Consider the following 7,069-nt stretch of genomic DNA (forward strand, 5'->3'; position numbering starts at 1 on the left):
GTGGGCCTGGGGTCTCCCGGGGCGGGGTGCTGGGAGGCCTTGAGCAGGCCCCTCCTCTGTTTCCTCTCAGTGAAATGGACCTGGGTCTTGTGCTGGGGCTTGGCTCCACTGCTGGGCACACAATAACACAGAATAATCCGGAAATGACTGAATGGGGGCTGGCCAAGAGGCTGCTCCAGAGCGGGCGTGCAGGGCAGGCTGTGCACTGGGTGTGCACGGGCCACAGCTCTAAGGAGCACAGCCATTTCCCCAGCATGGCCGGAGGGCCCAGACATATGTGACATCTGGTTTTTCAGCAGCAAAGCTGATCCATTTTTCTACCCATCCTGGGCATGCAGCTTCCAGGCTCCTCTGTTGCCTCTCCCAGACTCAGCCCTGCTGCCAGGACCTGGACCCTCCGAGGGGCGCTGGGGGGACCCAGGGAGAGGCAGGGTGGGAACCCTCATCAGGCCCCCAAGAGCCGGGCTAATCTGCAGAGCCCTGAGTGGCTTTGCCTCTGAGCTTTGGTGCATCCATTGATCCCATCACCCGCGTCTCATCCACCTGCGGCTCTGTCTCTGTGTCTCATCCGGCGGCTCCGTCTCCCTTCTCACTAGCCCATGTCACATTGTTCCTTCCATCTCGGCTGTCCCGAGTGCCACAGCCAGGGCCACCGCCACGAGTGAGGGCTGTGGTCCTGCTGACCTTTCCAGGTGGCCTTCTGCCCACTCTGCTTGGTGGCTCCTGTCTGTGAACAGGGAATGGACTTCACGGAGGGCCCACTGCCCAGTGGGTGGGACTCACTGCAGGTGGGGGTATGGCCTGGGCTGCAGTCATGGGTTTGCGATCAGAAGGACCTGGGCTTGACTCTCCCATGCCACTTGCTGGCTGTGTAACCTCCCACGTGGCCCCCAGCTTCTCGGGCCTTGCTTTTCACAGACAAGAACAGGAGAAACAGCCCCCATCATCCCCCGAGCTCTTGGCCTCGTCCCCTCAGCACCGTGTCCCAGCCTCCAGAGCTCAGAGGTGGGGAGCTGAGGCCTGCCCAGAGATGCCATGGCCATCAGTGACCCAGCCAGGGCTGGAGTCAAGCCTGGGCCCCTTTGTGTTTCTTGACTTGGCATTCAGGTGTGGCTTGATCCAGGGAACACACTGACTGACTAGTGCCGCATAGATCTGGTCTCCTGGTCCCAGACCTGGGCTGCCTGGGTGTGTCAGCCTTCTCCATGCCCTGGCAGGATGGCTGAATGGGGTACGGCTCAGAGGACGATGCCCAGCCTCTGTCCAAAGGGTGGGCTGGGTCTTGTGGGTTCTACAGGCCTGGGAACACCAGCCCCCATGGGAGATGCCATCCAGCTCCGGCAGATGTGGGCCTTGGGGAGAAGTGGCAGCCCTGCGGGGCCCACGTGGCTTAGGGAAAGGCCCCCTGCAGACAGCCAGCTGCCCACAGTGCACCTTAACCTTGCCCGTGCACCCAGGCGTTTGGACGCTCACAAGGGACCCTTGTGAGGCCCCTCTGCAGATGGGCCAGCCCCACCGCCTGCCTGGGAGGACACCCTTGCCCAGCCCATCCTGGGCTCCACTCAGGGGCCTCCAGTAGCCACTCCCTCCTCTGAGCCTTGGTTGCCCTATCTGTAAGCAGGAACCTAAAAAGGGGGCCACAGTAAGGGGCCCAGTGGGTCGAGGATGTGTCAAGAAGTTGCTGGTGGGCCGGGCACGGTGGTTCACACCTGTAAGCCCAGTACTTTGGGAGGCTGAGGTGGGCAGATCGTTTGAGGTCAGGAGTTCAAGACAAGCCTGGCCAACATGGCGAAACCCCTTCTTTACTAAAAATACAAAAATTAGCTGGGTGTGGTGGCATGCATCTGTACTTCCAGCTACTCAGGAGGCTGAGATGAGAGAATCGCTTGAAACCGGGAGGCGGAGGCTGCAGTGAGCCAAGATCGCACCACCGCACTCCAGGCTGGGTGACAGAGCGAGACTCTGTCTCAAAACAAAAAAGAAAGAAAAGGAAAGTTGTTGTTGGACCCCCAGCCTTGTCCCCCATCCATTTGTCACCAGGCCTGCGTTTGTTCCCAGCCAGATCTTGGGAGGATCACATGTGAGGGAGGCCATGATATCCACACAGGACCACGCTTTTCACTGCCCAAGAGGCTTCTGTGGCCACAGAGAAGGCCACAGAGTCCAACCACAGGCCTTTGGCTCCACGTGGGCTCCCCTGGCCTCTCCTTGGCACAGGCCCATCCCAAGGCTCACTCAGAACCTCTCCCAGACGTGGCCTTCGGTGCCCGCCGTGGGCCGTGGTTGGTGAATCCTGGGAACCAGGGCTCTGCCTCCCGTAGGCGGCTGCAGCACACAGGGCCAGGGCCTGCCGCTGAGGCTCCAGAGGGGACACAGACCCAGGGTGGAGGTCACAGGGCAGGGGAGGAGCTGCTTAGCCTCCACTCCCCTTCTGTCACCTGTCTCTTGTCCTGGGGCCTCAGCTGCCACCCAGATTACAGGCTTTTCCATCCAGGAGGGTCTGACTTTGGAGCTGGTGACCGTGGGCAGGTCCCCTCGCCCCTGTTAAATGGACTCCGCAGGGTTGGCCTGCGTGGGAGCCAAACACGTGACCAGCAAGCGGATCCGAACGTGGCGCGTCGTGGTGGACAGAGGGGCCGGCTTGCCCCGCCCCACGCAGTCGACCCTTGGCCAGCCTGGTCTGCCTCCCGTGTGACCTTGGGGAGCCGCTCGCCCCTCTGGCCTCTGTTTCTGTGTCTGTGCAGGATGTGTTCTCAGGACCCACATGCTCTGTGCACCAGCCTCACCTGCTGACCCACAGAGACTTCCGGAACCCCGCCAGCCTGGGGGAGGGAAGCTCCTTTTTCTTTCCTTTTTTGTGACTTTTATCAAAAGCAAACAGCATGATCCCTGAGACAGGGCCGCTCCCAACAAAGCCGGGCCCAGCTGGCCTGTGGGAGCCACAGGGCGGGACAGGGCGGAGCGATGGGGTTGATTAGATAAGTGGGTGCTGGGGTGACCCCACGGTGGGCACCAACCACAGAGCCCACCGTCGGAGGTGGCCGGACTTTGCGCTCCAGAGGCTACCAGCCATTAGGCACAAACAGAAGCTGGCCCCTGGAAGGCGGGAAGGCCAGCTGTGTGCAGGAGGGGCCCCGGTTCCCAGACGTCCACAGACACACAGGGTGACACCTTCACCTGCCTCCTCAAGTCAGAGCTGCGAGCCAGCCTGCCAGGGCCATGGTTCAGGTGGGGAAACAGGCCTGGGGAGGCGGGTGGCTGAGCAGCGTCGGTTCAGGAGGCAGATGGTCCTGGGTGGAGCCCTGGATCCTCTGCCAGAGAGCAGCTTCGGGGTCTGGTCTCCGGGGCAACTGCCTTCCCTGCTGTGTGACCCCCAGCTGGTTGCTGGAGTCTCTGGGCCTGTGGGATGGAGTAGACGCTCCTCCACAGGCTTGCTGCCACGTGTGCGTCAGGAGGGGGCCGAGGTGCCTGTGCTGGGCATGTTGGCCACGTTGTTGAGGGAGGCCACAGGGACCTCTAGGGCCTCTGGGGCAGAGCCAGAGCTCAAGGGTGGAGGTCAAATCCCAGGGGGCAGCCCTGGGCTGGGCCCCAGGCCTTAGGATGCCCACCTGGTGCAGCTTCTCAGCCCATCCGGGCAGCTGGGAGAGAGAACAGTGCTGGCTGCACCGGCAGACACACCCCTACCCTCATGGCATGAGCCCAGGGGAACATCATGGGGGCACCCCCTTCTCCGTATGGGTAAACCGAGACTCAGAGCGCACACAACCACTGGCGAGCTGGGCAGAGGCAGGATTGGCCCCAGGCCTGTGGATTCCAGACCCCAGCTCTCCCTCCCCAGGCACCCCCAAAAGGCCCTGGACCCTGGCCAGACCCACCAGGCTCCCCTCAGCCAGGCTCCCCACTCTGTGGGGTTGGCCCAGCCGGCAGCGCTGAGCTCTGCCTGGTCCTCAGCCCCCCCACTGCTTCCATCCCCGTGAGTGTCACCGGAGGGTTTTAAGACCCATGTGGACGTTTCAATCATATAAATATGCAATGGCTGGAACTTCTCATTTGGTTCCTCGCAGATGCTTGGGGGTGAAATTGAATCCCAGCACGGCGTGTTTGTTCTGGAGATGGCGTGTGCAGTCCTGTTTGCCTGAATAAATTAATCCTTGTCCCAGTGCTGTGCCTATAGTGGCGGCCCCATGCCCCCTGCGGGGCTCACCTATGCGGCTTCGGGCCTGCCCCCTCCTCAGGAGACCCGTCTAGAGATGGGGAAACTGAGGCCACAGCTGGAAGAGTCAGCCACGGGGCCACCAGCCGCTCCCTCCCACCCCAGCTCAGAAGACCCCTGGGGCTCTAGTTCTAACCCACCCACCCGCTGCCTACCCTTGGGCCAGAGACAGAACCTCTTGGATCTGTCTCCCCCACGTGTGTTGGGAGGAGTAACTTCAGAGCAGCTGGGAAGAATCCCCGCAAGTCCTGCTGGGCCCGGCTGAGGCTCAGTCCGTGGGGCAGGCACTCATGTTGGGTCCGTGGGGCGGGCACTCATGTTGGGTTCGTGGGGATTTGGGAGCCGCAGCTGGTGTCCCCATTCTTCATCTGCAGAGACGACCTGGCTGGAGCTGGCATCTCTGCTGGGCTCACCCCAGTTGCTCTGGAGCTGGGGAAGAGGAAGCAGAGAGACCGGTCACAGGAGGCTGGCAGGGAAGGACACCTCCCCCTGGAAGCCCACCCTGACTGGCCTGCCCTCAGAGCTGTTGGTGCCATGGGGGTGTCCGGCCACTGCCTGTGTTTTCTGGGAGCCCCAAGGCCAAGACTGTGGCTTGCCTGTTGCTGCCCCGGGTTCCCCACAGGGTTTTGTGGTGGGACAAGCACAGAGCTCACCATGGGTTCTGGTCCCACCTCCAGCCAGAGCTCCCAGTGTGGCTTGGGCACTCCTCAGCCTCGCTGGGCCCTGGGCTTCCTGGTGGTGGGGTTGGGTGCTGGCCATCTCCATGGCTGCCACTGTCTGGATCCCCCAGCCATTTTACAGACCATTTTAAAAAACATCTGCCTGTGTCTTCCCGCCCATTCCCACCCAGCTCAGCATCCCCTGGCCCCCAGTCCCAGACCTCTCACCCTCACTCACGGACATTTCTATCCATTCTCAGCCTTGAGTCAAGTCCTCAGGAGGCACCCCATCTGCCAGGAGTAGGAGCCTCACCCACCCCCACTTTCCAATGCGATTTTGTTTCTGGTTGGGAGAGGGTCTCTGCAGGAACAGGGGGCTGGAAATAGGTTACGTGAGCAGATGAGTGTTGCGAACCACCACGGCCTCCATGTTCAGTTGCACAGGTTGTAAGCTGCACAAGGGCACCTGGGGTGAGCTGGGGCTAAGATCAGCCATGCTCCCCTGACCAATCCAGGCACCTTCGTGGCCCTGCATCCACCCCCAAGAGGCACCTTTCCCATGCACAGCCCCTTGGAGACGCAACCTGAACCCTGGTCCAGGGAGATGGGTTGTCGTGGTGACCGTCACCCTGGTCCCCAGCCCCACACGCCTCTGATCCCTGGACTCCCTGGAGGCCCCTCGCCCAGCCCCCGGCCATCCCTGAGTGGTGGGTTCTGCCCCCGGGCGAGCGGAACGGCCACCTTTATCGGAGCCAGCCCTCTCTGGCGGTGCGTGATACCCAGAAGGGGCGGCCGCCACGGGAAATGCCAGCCACGCTCTTATCTGGGAGGCTCGGCCGGCTGGCCCTGGAGCTCCGATTAGGGAGCAGGACCGTTTGCCTGTGGGTGCAGCGTGGACCGGGTAGGGTGGGCACCAGTTCTGCCCTCCCCCTTCCCCATGAGGGCAGGGGGCAAGCGAGAGCCCAGGGCCACCAGGACAGGGACCTCAACACCCTTGAGGTGTGACATGTGGCAGGTGTGGACACTGCAGGCCCAAGCTCCTGCTACCCCTGGAAAGGTGGGCACCAGCTCCAGGTGCACGGCAGTGTCTCAGGAACAGCAGGGGCGCCCAGTGGGGGCTCCGTGCCCAGCAGACCCAGGGACTCTGGTCAGGAATGTTCTGGAACCTGAGGGGAAGGCATGCGACCCCTTCCCTCTCTGAAAGGAAGTCACAGCACTCATGGGTCCAGATGTGCCCTCAGGGGCTTCTCAGACAAGGGTCCTCTGCCCCCCACCCCGCCCTGCCCCGCCAGAACAGAGGCCTGCACGCAGGGCCCCACCCACGAAGCTTCGAGTGTTTCTGACGGTCCGGATGGGATTCCACATGCTTCCCTGTGGCCCCAGCCCTGACTGAGGGGTGGCACTCAGGACCCACCAGAGACTGGACAGACAGAGGGACGGATGAGCACACACTGGGGGCTCCCCTCTGGGGAGTCTTTTCTCTCCCATGTCCACCCCTGAGGCCTGACCAGGTAGGGGCCAGAGACACAGGTGCAGCCAGGACATGAGGGGCCACCACTGTCACACACAGGGTGCCCCTGGAGCCAGGCCTAGGGCTTTGGACCCCAGTGCCCTGCTGCTAGCCGCATAGCCTCTAGGGGCCTCAATGTCCTCGTCTGTACAGGGGGATGACCCCGTAGGGCCGTGTGGTGCTGGCTGGCCCATGTGAATGGGATGCTGGGACCCAGCTCACACTGGTCACCCTCTTGGTGCCAAGCCCTGCAGGGGCAGGGGAGGAGGGAGGCCCAGTGGTCAGAGCCCTGGGCCGGGACCCAGGCATCCTGGGTGGGCTGGCAGCCACGAAGCTGAGACGGCAGAGCTGCTCCTGCTGCCCCCAGTCCGCTCGTCCCCTCCTGGGGGCTGATAAAGGGACGCAGGCCTCCTCGGCCTCTCAGTCCTGGTTGGCTGCCATCTTATCTGCCCTGGGGAAGACAAAGACCCAGTTAAAACGTTTTAGCAGGGCCTCCCGGCGTATTTACATGTTATCTCTGCCATTAGGCAAGCAGCTATCTGATCATCAGGCCCATTAAGGCCACAGCCTGCCCAATCGGGGCTCCAGGAAGTGGGGCTGCCACAGCACTGCGGCCAGGGGACCAGGCGAGGCCACGTGAGGCCTCCGTGGGCCCAGGCAGCCCTGGCCACGGGAGAGGTAGAGGTG

The 7,069-nt window shown here is 62.6% G+C and overlaps 1 protein-coding gene across 1 annotated transcript in view; it reads left to right on the top strand.

The window, feature by feature from the left end:
- Positions 1-7,069, top strand: part of ZFPM1 (zinc finger protein, FOG family member 1) — a 101,977-nt gene that overhangs the window by 24,567 nt on the left and 70,341 nt on the right. The window lies entirely within an intron of this gene.

Source organism: Mandrillus leucophaeus, unplaced genomic scaffold (genome assembly GCF_000951045.1).
Source record: "Mandrillus leucophaeus isolate KB7577 unplaced genomic scaffold, Mleu.le_1.0 Scaffold10, whole genome shotgun sequence".
In the NCBI taxonomy this organism is placed as follows: Eukaryota; Metazoa; Chordata; class Mammalia; order Primates; family Cercopithecidae; genus Mandrillus; species Mandrillus leucophaeus.